This window comes from Schistocerca americana, chromosome 3 (genome assembly GCF_021461395.2).
Source record: "Schistocerca americana isolate TAMUIC-IGC-003095 chromosome 3, iqSchAmer2.1, whole genome shotgun sequence".
Lineage (NCBI taxonomy): Eukaryota > Metazoa > Arthropoda > Insecta > Orthoptera > Acrididae > Schistocerca > Schistocerca americana.
In genome coordinates, this window is record NC_060121.1 from 820806593 (window position 1) to 820819402 (window position 12810).

A 12810-nucleotide genomic window follows, 5' to 3' on the forward strand; every position below is an offset into this window, starting at 1 on the left:
GGAAGTCCGTAAGACGGGCAGGTCACGAACTTCAATTTTCTCAGACAACGGCGTGGCGTGTTCCGAAACGACACCTGTATATGAAACCACCCTAATTGCCGTTACTGTAATAGTTGCGGCCTGGCGACCATAACACAAGGTAAAATTTTGCATTTCGCTTCTGCAGGATACAGCAGAGGACATTTTTCCAAAACTGCTCATCTTTTCGGACAAATCGTACTTTCATGTATCGTGAAAAGTAAATCGCCATAACGGAACAGATTGGAGGCCAAATCCTGGCGTCGTCGTCGAATATGAAAGAAACTCAACGAAACTGAACTCGTTTTGTGCCGTTTTTGTTCATAAAGTTAAGGACCTTTCTTTTTTTCGAAGGCAATTGTGACAGAATGTCATACTGGCCATGCTCTAAAATTGGTTGTTTCCTGAACTTTACGAAGATTTCATTGAGTTCAGTTATTTGCATGACGGAAGTCCGCCTGGATTTCACTGTGAGGTGCGGCCTTGTTAGTAACACCGTATCATAACGTTGGATTGGAAGAGGTGGACAACAAGGTCTTGTTCCCAGGTAACCCGACCTCACATCTCGTAATTTTTTTCTGGGGGGGGGGGGCATACATAAAAGACGGAGTCTTTTTTCAACCTATTGCAGCTACTCTTAAAGAGTTGAAAAATCAAATAGCAAATAGTTAAAGCTGTTGATTCAATAAACAGGTACCTGTTGATTCGTGTATGAAATGAAATGTACTACCGTTTCGATTTTCTCGAGCAATGCATGGTGCTCATGCTAAGTGCTTGGTACAGTGCCTGTGCGAACGTAAAACTATGAGTCTTCCTCTATCCAGTGACATCCGCAATGTGTTTCTATTCTTCATAGTTTGCGTACAATAAACAACTGAAATATGTAGCTTCCTTTTGAATCACCCTGTATATTACCGAAAACCGAAGGCAATGGAACAGAAAGTTTTCCCTTCAATATCATAATTACAGTAAGCATCATCATTATTATAAACTGCACCACTGTCACCATGACTGTCATCAGCTTTTTGAAATGTGGATAGTCGAAGTAACATAGAAAAAGAAACCTCCGTACTTACCCAGAGAGAGCTAAACAACTGAGCGACCATTATCAGGATTAAAATCATTTATCTCAAACTGGAGAAGAAAGTGCAGCTGCTATTGAGAAAATATGTGGGACAAATTGAATTTGCTCTTCATTTCTAATCAGTGGAGAATATTTGCTGAACAGGTGCCATGCCACTAACCGTTGATCTCTCCGTACAACATTTGGGTGGTCGCATTACTAGCACTGATACGATCTTCGAATCTTCTTTTTTTTCGTCTTCTGACTTTACTATTGCTGCAAATGCTATAACGTATTTTCATTGTAAGTCAAAGTGTAACATATTGTACTGTTGCTCGTATCATTGTTTTAGTTACGGCGGAGTCTCTGTGCGTCGCAGTCAGCATTGTGGTTCAATTATTAACGCACTGGACTTGAATTCGGGAATACCGCGTTTCATATCCCAAGTCGGATATACGCATTTAGGTTCTCCGTGTTTTTCGTATTTCGGTTATGGTAAATACCGGGATGTCTCAAATGGTTCAAATGGCTCTGAGCGCTGTGGGACTGAACTACTTTGGTCATCAGTCCCCTAGAACTTAGAACTACTTAAACCTAACTAACCTAAGGACATCACACACATCCATGCCCGAGGCAGGATTCGAACCTGCGACCGTAGCGGTCACGCGGTTCCAGACTGTAGCGCCTAGAACCGCATGGCCACTGCGGCCGGCGCCGGGATGTCTCCTTTTCCATTATTAGTCCTCAATAGCTGACTGGCCAGAGTAGGTGACTACCACGTGGAGGACGCGGATTCGATGACGGTTACTACCAGGGATTTTTTTCTTTGATGACTGGTACTGGGCTTTCTCTGCCTCGTGACGACTGGGTGTTGTGTGATGTCCTTAGGTTAGTTAGGTTTAAGTAGTTCTAAGTTCTAGGGGACTGATGACTATAGATGTTAAGTCCCATAGTGCTCAGAGCCATTTGAACCTTTTGGTACTGGGCGAACTGTGCCTCTTGACCAAGAAGTAGCTGCTCCAAGGTTTGGAAAGTCAGCAAAACGGTTGGACGTGCGGTGTGGTGACCATATGCCCCATCGTACGGTATCTCATGATCCAAAATGATAGAGGGTCACACGGCAGCAAGTCGATATCCCTTGGGCTTTCAAGGGCTGTAGAAGGAGCTCATATACCTTTCCACATTTAGTGCTTGGTGTCCGTCTTTCCAAAGAACTCGTTCTCGACGGACCATAAAATTTGCAATCATCCTATTCTCCCTTGACGTCCATTCTCTGCCATTCTCTTTCACATATGACATTTGTTACCTGGGTTCGCTGCTATAGTAGATAGGCTGTTGTTCGAGAACTGACGTTCTCATCAGAGAGAGGGAATGTATCTGACAAAGTATGTGGAACCAAACTGAAACGCACATCTTGCACCTTGAATTCAAATCCACGAGCAGCAGCACTTGAAAAGTTAAACTACTTGACTGCGATATTAGGTTTTCACCAAAAGGATGCAGAGCTCCATCACGTGGCACGCCATTTAGACAGTCGTTTCTTTACTTCCTCATCTAGTACTGAGTTTTTTTGTTTTGTTTTTGATGACTTGGAAAAAAACGCTGGGAGACAAGTAGAAACGAGGAAAAGATCTACATTCTTTGATCACTGAGATAGCTTCCGATAGCGCTGAATTGAGTCGATGAGCGGAACGTGTCTGGAACCCTTGATTGCAGTCCATTCAAGAGACCGGCTCCATCGGAGCCTTGAGCATGTACATGAATTTTATAAATCTTTCATGCACTTGACCAACAGCTGTGACAGCGAAGTTGTAACCTCCCCGCAGAATTTTTTAAAATGGCAATAGAGCCAAATGTTGAGTTCCCACAAAATATCGTTAAATTGAAATGGAGTCAAGTGTAACCTCCCATCAGTAATATAACTCAATGGTAATAAAAATGTGCCAAAAGTTAGCTCCCCACAAAATATTGTTAAGGAATGATGATTGATCATAAACCCACAGTAATATTAATTAAATAATGAACCATGAACTGAATGTAACATCTGAACAGAAATAATTAAACCTGATAAATTTATAAGGGCAGCAACGCTGACCTTCGGCCCTGCATTCAACAGCAATAATAATATCCTGGCGTATATTCAATTTTAATTCTTGGAGGAAATGCGTAGGAAATATTCTTTAAATTGAAATGATTCTTTTTCTTTAAAACAGTTACTTTATAAAAAAAATATTATTGGGGCATTTGTTGAACAAATTAATTACAATTAACGTACATTATTAGATGTGCGCAATGCTGCTTCATTACCTTCTATAACAATATACTTCGTCCCGAACCGTGACTAGAGATGCAAAAAGAGCACGCCGCCGACGCATGCCGACGCCCGCTCAGTATAACCGTCCACTCGCTACTACTGTCGACTGACTACTACTTTTCCGACTCGCTCGCTACTCACAACAACTGTTCCTGCCGACTCGCTACGTGCTACTGCGATAAATAACTCTCTGGTCAGAGATTCTGTCATGCCTCGCCATCGCTGGTAATGAATACATACACGTTTCATAACCCTCCACTGTGGGGAGGGGGGGGGGGGCAAAAATTTGACAGCGATGGTGAGTCATTTGGACTTGCCATGAGCAACAAATTTTTCTTAACTAACTGACTTTACAATCACAGAATATACAGATGTAGAACATGAAGTAAATATAGTGCACATGCACCGAGTACAGAACATATTAGGCAATGACACAATATATATACAATGAGTACAAAACATATTAACAAATGACATAAGTGCACACGCACTGAAAAATTCTTTAACGTTTTCACAACAAATAAACATAACGAGTACAAATCACATTGACAAATGACGTAAGTGCACATGTACTGCATTTCAGAACATATCAGCAAATCAAAAAAATGTACATACAATGAGTAGAAATCATGTTAGAGAAATGACAAAAGTGCACACGCACTGTAATTCAGAATATATCAGCAAATCACAAGACGTACATACAATGAGTAGAAATCATGTTAGAAAAATGACAAAAGTGCACACGCACTGTAAGTCAGAATATATCAGCAAATCACAAAATGTACATACAATGAGTAGAAATCATGTTAGAAAAATTACAAAAGTGCACACGCACTGTAGCTCAGAATATATCAGCAAATCACAAAATGTATAGGTCATGAATACAAATCATGTTACCAAAAAATGATTTTCACTATGTTACAAGAATTAGGATAGGAAAGGGAAGGATTACATCATGGTTGTAGCACTTTAGGTTGCACGCAGCTGCACTGAAAGTCCATATCTTTCTACTGAAGCACAAGTGAGACAATCTGAAGTTCTTTTCCCAGATGTATTTATCAGCGTAGCCAAGACACTGAAATGTCGTAGTAATATTCCATGTTATCATTTTGGCAGTACATTAGATACACCAAACAGTGGGACCATAATAACATTCCCATTGCTTACAGTGGTGGACAGCATGTCGTGTCAACATCACGTTCTTGTAAGGTACACCAACGTAGAATTAGTGCAAAAACCAAATGTAATGCTTAATGATCAAGAGGATATACAGGACAAACGGATATTGCAGTAATTCAGGGTAGTTAGGTCAGAAGGTGAAGGACATTAAGTCACATACTAGTCTTCATTGAGAATTACATTAGTAGTTGGTGGCACTCATTGCCCAGTTATTGAACATTTCTGTACCGTGTATGTAGTATTACAGAATAATGTTCATGAATTGCTTTACAGAGAACATTGGCACTCATTGCCTAATTATATTACATAATAATATTCATGTGGCGTTTTACAGAGAACATTGGCACTCATTACCTAATTACAAATCATCAGAAGTCATCATTGAAAACATGAGGCAATCAATAACATAGTATTACAGAATAATGTTCATAATTAATCTAATTATAGTTATCATTGGCATTCCTTGGTCATCTCATTACAGAAATCAGTAGCTTTCATTTCCCAGTTACAAAGCATTATTATATTTTTATTATTATTTATTTTTGTATTATTAAGAAGTGATCATTCAAAACAAGGGTTAATTATGGGCATAGAATTTATAGAGTATAACAAAAATATTATTTACTGAAATTATGCACATAGTATTTATTCATTATTACAAAGTACCACTCAGTATTACTCAAAACTCATTATTCAAGTGACATACTATTCAGAACTGATCAGTATTACTCATAACTCTCTTAAACTGGTATCATTATTTGGGACTGGTAATACATTTTTTTTTTCTTAGCAATGCATTGCGTTGGGTAATTATAGGGGAAAGAAAATATTTGCTTTTGGGTTGTTGCTGTAAATGAAGATATGTAACGTCATTCGTCATGAGTCAGCTGTAGCAATATTATGAAACAAGTGGAGTATATGTAATCACATTCATAAATGACATAGATTTAATGAACAACTGCTTATAGCACATTAATTTCAGAAATATTTCTCCTGCAAAATATACAAAAATGGATTATTAAACTGAAAGAAGAAACGCATTTTATGCTGAAAAGTAGTGAACTTCGAATTAACAGGTAGAGGAATGTGTATAAATAGTGTTCCATAGCTGTCCTTTCCAAAACCTTCAGTCATCATACTACGCAATATAACACAAACTGTCAAAACGAACTGCAACAAATACTAAATTAACTACATAGCATAATTACATAACTTCAACATTATCCTCATCTGTAAAGAAAAAAATTCATTATCCATCACTTCAATATCTATATTATCATAACTCCATTATTATCATCACCTGTAAAGAAAAACTTCATTATCCATAGTAGCATATTCTTCATCATTATTCGTCAGCATTCATTATTATCTGCAAAAATGTCACTTCATTACTCATTACACAACTATTCCTTATCTCTAGCATATTTCATCACTAAAACTAAGATGTGTAGTTCTGTCTGACAGCCTGCATCAATCACCTTGTATTCTGAAAGAAAAAATTAGTTAAGACTGCTATTCTACGATGTGTATAGTATATTCTTGTTAATGCTTGTTAATCCTGATCCATTTACTCTTTCTCAAGAGGTTTGCATCTTCTTTCGTTCATTCCGAAGGTGAAATTCCCATTTCTGGTTAATTTATTTCTTTTACGCGTCATTTCTTTCTGAAATTGATAAACAAATATTAATTTCTTGCATTTAAATCATATACTCACTAAATAATAACTGATTTATAGTAACATAATTGAGCATACAGCATAACATGACAGAAAACGTAATATGTGAAAAACATTGATAGTGTTCAGAGGCAAAAATGTACCCAGTGTATCACAATGTAGCAGCAAAAAAAAAGTAAAGTAGTCACGATGTTGAGATATCATAAGGCAAAATGTCAAAGTCAACTGGTGTTTGCTATATCTTAACTATTTCATAGTGCATACAAACAAAACATGAAACAATCATACATACATTAAAAAAATTACAAGAAATGTGACCTTCTTTGTGTTCAGCTTGTATGTTGTGTAGTTAATAGAGGCGAGAATTAAGGACCTTAATGGAGAGAGAATTTAATAAAATTAATGTGTCACTAGATAAAATTGCATAATTATTCATAAGATACGTAAGTTTATCTAGAAAAATGTGCACGGTCTGATATGTAACGACAAGAAGAGCGACCTGCTAACCTTACCTTGCCGGGCACTTGCGAGGAAAAAATACGACAATCATCAGTAAGTAGTCACATAAATATAATTACATAAATGGTCATAAAATGTGTAAATTCATCTGTAAAAATATGCACGGTCTGATGTGTAACGACAAGAAGAGCGACCTGCTAACCTTACCTTGCCGGGCACTTGCCAAGAAAAAATACGATTATCATCAGTAAGTAGTCATGTGAATATAATTGCATACGTGGTCATAAAATGTGTAAGTTCATCTGGAAAAATATGCACGGTCTGATGTGTAACGACAAGAAGAGCGACCTGCCAACCTTACCTTGCCGGGCACTTGCCAGGATAAAAATACGATAATCATCAGTAAGTAGTCATGTGAATATTGGTTTCCTTTGGATTTTCTGGTTCTCAGAGTTTCGACGTGTAAAACATTGGGGTGAGGAATGCTGCGAATCCGATATGGACCTGCGTATAGAAGTTCAAATTTACTGCACCTACCTTTTATTCTGTTGGATAAATAGTGTGTACGTACTAATATCTTCTGTCCAATGTGAAAATCACGGCTTGTACAACCTGTTTTTGCGGTCTTCTCCGGCGCTCTGCGGCACGTTTGGTGTTGTTCAGTGCAATGTCAATTATTTCATGGTGTTGTAGTCGACGAGATGTAGGAAAGTTCACTAATTCTTTAATTTTTTTAGGTGGTTCAACATTTTTCAGTACAACAGACGGAGATAGCATAGTGGATTCATTTGGTATGGAATTAATTACATCCTGGAATGAGAATATGTGTGTGTCCCAATCAATATGTCTTTTATGGCAGTATATTCTACACAGTTTACCTATTTCTTTCATTAATCGTTCACGAGGGTTTTAAGAAGCATGGTACCTGCATATATAGATCGGAGTAATGTTTCTAGCTCGTAACATACGTGTCCATATAGCAGATCGAAACTGTGATCCATTGTCGGAAATTACTTTCAACACATGCCCTACATGAAATAGAAAATGCTTTATAAATGCTTTCGAAACGGTTTTAGCAGTAGCTTTGCGTAACAGAGTGAAGGTAACAAATTTTGAAGTGAGTTCAACAGCGACAAAGATGTAGCAAAAACCTTTATTACTTCTGGGAATCGGAGCAAAAATGTCTACAGCGGCCATATATCTCAATTTAACAGGTACAATGGGATGTAATGGAGGAATATGTGAAGTTGTGTCTGACTTAGCTTTCTGGCAGATTTTACATGACGCTAAAACTCGTCGAATACGTTTCTCCATGTTGGTAAAAAAACAGTTCTGTCTCAGTATAAGAAAACATTTTCTGGCTCCGTAATGTGCGTAACTTAAATGAGTATACCAGATTAATTTGTTAACCAGTTCGTCAGGAATGCATAATAACCAATTGTTGCTGTCAGGATGAGAGTGGCGAAACAGAATGTCATTGCGTACAGTGTAATGGTTTCTAATCGTAACAATTTTCCTATCTTGCCAAAGGTGTTTAATCTCTTTCCATACGTTGTCTTTACTTTGCTCTTGTGCTATGTCTTGTAATGACGACGAAATAAAGTTTTCAAATGCAACTTGTTGAATGTACATGACGCTGAAATTAGCTTTACAGAAGTTGGTTGCGATGTCTTGCTGATTGTTGCTGAGAGAACGAGATAGTGCGTCTGTTATAACATTTTGTGTGCCGGGAATGTAAACAATTGTGAAATTAAATTCCTGCAAATAAAGTTTCCATCTACTTAATCTGTCGTGAGTAAATTTAGCCGAAAGTAAAAATTGTATCGCTCTGTGGTCTGTGTAAACGGTGGAATGTCTTCCATAAAGAAAGTGCCGAAATCTCGTAAAAGCCCATACAACACATAATGTTTCGTGTTCTGTAACGGAATAATTTCGTTCAGCAGATGACAGAATGCGACTTGCAAATGTGATGTTTCTAATTACTGTACAACCATCTTCTTCAACTTCCTAAATAATATGTACTCCTAAAGCGGTGTTAGAACTATCGGTGGCAATGGAGAAATTTCTAGTAAGATCTGGGTGCGATAAAAGTGGTGCATTCAACAAGGCGTGTTTCAAACAACATTCTCGTGAACAAGATTCTACGTGTCAAAATTATTGCTTACGTTACTGGAATATGCAACCTGTACTGTATCTGGTCAAATTCTATCGGACGTGTTATTATTTTCAGGAGGATGCTGTGGCATTTCGACTATTTGAACTGTTCTGTTATTTCTTCAAGACGTATTACGCTCTGGATGATACCTACTGTCTGGTTCATTCATGAGAATATGTTCTTTCGGACGATTTTGTTGTTGGTAAGACCGACTGTTATTAGATGTACGCTGAAAATTGTGCTCATTGTTTTTACGTCTCTCGTGATAGTCATTTCTATACGGTGCATTGCGATAGGAATTGAAATACTGTGTTTTCTGTACGTAGTTATTTCTTTGCTGCCGTGCGTTGCTATTTGTTGGAGCTGAGACTATACGTGCACGCGGCGAAACATTAAAGTTTGGTTGACCTTGTGCATTCCATTGTTGGTTAGGTATGCTAACCGGCTGACTTTCATGCTGTTGTGGTGAAAAACATCTATTGTTACCAAAAATGTGGTTGCGACTGCTGAAAATTTTGTACATACTGATGATTACAATTTTATGTGTTATTAAAATTACGCTGGTAGTTCTGGAGTGCCTAATGAAAATTGTCACTTTCGGTAAAAATTTGTCTTATCAGTTTTTTTTATTACTCATTTCTTAATTCTAGGTAGAGCAATAGTTAAAGAGCTGTTTTGATAGATATAAAGGATAATAGAAGAGAAGGCAGCAGTGCAGAAAACTAAAGATGAAAAAGCAGTACTGCAGCTCGGGGCCCTATGCACGCTACGGCACATATTCATTAAAGCGTAATGAATCCCCTGAGGACAATTACGCGCTGCAAATAAATTTTAGCTTTTGCGTTGCAGGCAATGGTGGTAAAAATTCGAAAGAAAATTGTAGTATCCAGTCCAAAGCTAGTTTCTGCATTACAGGTAATGCTGATGAAAGCACAAAAATAAATTGACGTATCCAGTTCAAAACGTGTACATGTGTTCTGTCACTATTAAATTCCTTAGATTTTCTTACGGATAAAAATTGCTCGTAATCTACGTTATCGTCTCTGAATTTGTGAACACGTTCAGGTTTGTGTGAGAATCTGTTTGTGTCATTTCGGATTTCAAGTTGCGTAGCTTTTCAGATTTTAAGTCGCGTAGTCTCTGTAAATTGGTTAAGTTACACTGGCTATTTGAGTGTGACAAATGCTCGCCACGTGGCGGATTCTGTGACATATTGGTGACTGAAATAGTTTTCATTTCTGTTATTTTAATACTTTCGTCAATTTGGTTGTTCTGTCGTTCACTTTTATCATCGACTTCCGTATTCAGAGTGTGTGAAATTTCCAGTGACTTTAAATTAAACTCGTCGCGTATCTGTGTTGCGTTTGCTGAACATTGTTCAGTGACTGCATTAATTTCGTCTTTATGTGATTCTGTTGTGCCTACAGGTGTACTACTTAATTCCTGTACAACAAATGTAATTTCTTCATTACTGTTCCTAGCATGAGCCTCACTTTCTTCACATGATTGTTCTTTCGTGTCGTGACCTTGCACGGTAACAGCTGTAATCTGTTCACTAACTTGTTTGTTCTGTTCATTATGGTTGTCGTGTTTTTCGTTCGGCTGTTTATGACTTTCAGAAAATTGTTTGTTCCGTTCTCTAAATTGTTTGTTCTGTTTATCATGTTTTTTGTTCTGTTCATCGAGTTGTTTGAGAAAGTCGTCTTGTTTTTTAATCATTTGTAGTAATAATGCCATAATTTGATCCACAGTAACATTACCTACTCTATTATCTGTGCTGTTTGATTGCGTACCTGCAATTGTCGCGTTTTGTGTGACCATTTGGTCATTCTGTAATTTACAAAAAGGTTTGCCAATCGGATGTACACTGTTAGTAACTACACTGGAATTAAATATATCTGTCGTGCTTTGAGTATCCTGTTAATTTTCATTAGAAAAATTTATCTGTTCGTCACGTAAATCCAGCAAACCGGGTGTGTTAAGCTGGGCAGCGCTCATTGCAACAGAACGCCCCGCGTCATCAATTGTCATCAAATTAACAGAGGACACAATTGAATTCGTTTGTTCAACGTTAGGATCAAAATCATTACAAGTTGTTGGCACGCACTGATTGTCAGTAAACGGAGGATTGTCATCATTACACTGCGTGTCACAAGTACTATCGTTCAAATTATTTAAGTAGATAATTTCATTCATTACACATCGCGATGTACTGTTAATAGTCTTTCGCGGCATTTTTACACAAATCAGAATTATTCACAAATGAAACAAAAACAATGCAAAATCCAACAAACACAAATACAACAAAGAGCAACGAATTGCCGATGATCTGTGAAAGAAAGTGACAATATTAGTAAATGTGTTGCGCCAAATCCTAATTATATTTAAGTAAATAAGAGCAGATACATGACTACTTCTCTGAAGATTCACAAAGAAATACGATCCTGGCAGGGTCGCCAAGTGTAACCTCCCCACAGATTTTTTTAAAATGGAAATAGAGCCAAATGTTGAGTTCCCACAAAATATCGTTAAATTGAAGTAGAGCCAAGTGTAACCTACCATCAGTAATATAACTCAATGATAATAAAAATGTGCCAAATGTTAGCTCTCCACAAAATATTATTAAGGAATGATGATTGATCATAAACCCACAGTAATATTAATTAAATAATGAACCATGAACTGAATGTAACATCTGAACAGAAATAATTAAACCTGATAAATTTATAAGGGCAGCAGCGCTGATCTTCGGCCCTGTATTCAACAGCAATAATAATATCCTGGCGTGTATTCAATTTCGATTCTTGGAGGAAATGCATAGGAAATATTCTTTAAATTGAAATGATTCTTTTTCTTTAAAACAGTTACTTTATAAAAAAATTATTATTGGGGTATTTCTTGAACAAATTAATTACAATTAACATACATTATTAGATGTGCGCAATGCTACTTCATTACCTTCTATAACAATATACTTCGTCCCGAACCGTGACCAGAGATGCAAAAAGAGCACGCCGCCGACGCATGCCGACGACCGCTCAGTATAACCGTCCACTCGCTACTACTGTCGATTGACTACTACTTTTCCGACTCGCTACACACAACTGTTCCTGCCGACTCGCTACGTGCTACTGCGATAAATAACTCTCTGGTCAGAGATTCTGTCATGCTTCGCCATCGCTGGTAATGAACACACACACGTTTCAAAGTACTGAGGAGACACGTGAGAAACTACATACATCAGTTGCTTCATCCAGAATAAGTGAGACAAAATTCGTATCACTTTTCTCTTTTCTTATTTTACTTACCAGTGTCTTTGAAACAGAAGCAGTCAAGTCATTCCGTATTTGATTTTACACACCTGCAAACGCAGATGAATTAATCAAATGAGTTTTCAGTTTTTCATCATATTCACTGAGAAGTTGTATGAGCTCAACATAATGGCGTACAGTCAGATTTTGCATATTAGAGCATTCTGATAGCCACTTGTTGCTGTGGTGAGGTTGCATACTGAAAGATCTCTGGTTATGTTGCATGATTCAGTCGTAAGTCTATCCAGTTGTACAATTTTGTTCTCCTATTAAACAATGTGCCCAGCAGAGTTGTGCAGTAGAGTCCCACATCGACAATGGCGCTGCCAAGTCTGAATTTCCCCCTACATCTGCATATTTATGTGATGGTTGTTTAAAGCTGACTATGGTATTGAGATAACATAAGACTATACAAAAGCTTCAGTCCGGAACCGCGCGACTGCTACAGTCGCAGGTTCGAATCCTGCCTCGGGCATGGATGTGTGTGATGTCCTTACGTTAGTTAGGTTTAATTTGTTCTAAGTTCTAGGGGACTGATGACTCACATATTAAGTCCCATAGTGCTCAGAGCCATTTCAACCATTTATACAAAAGCAAAATCTTCATAAAACTGTACGTCACATGAGTAATCAGTCA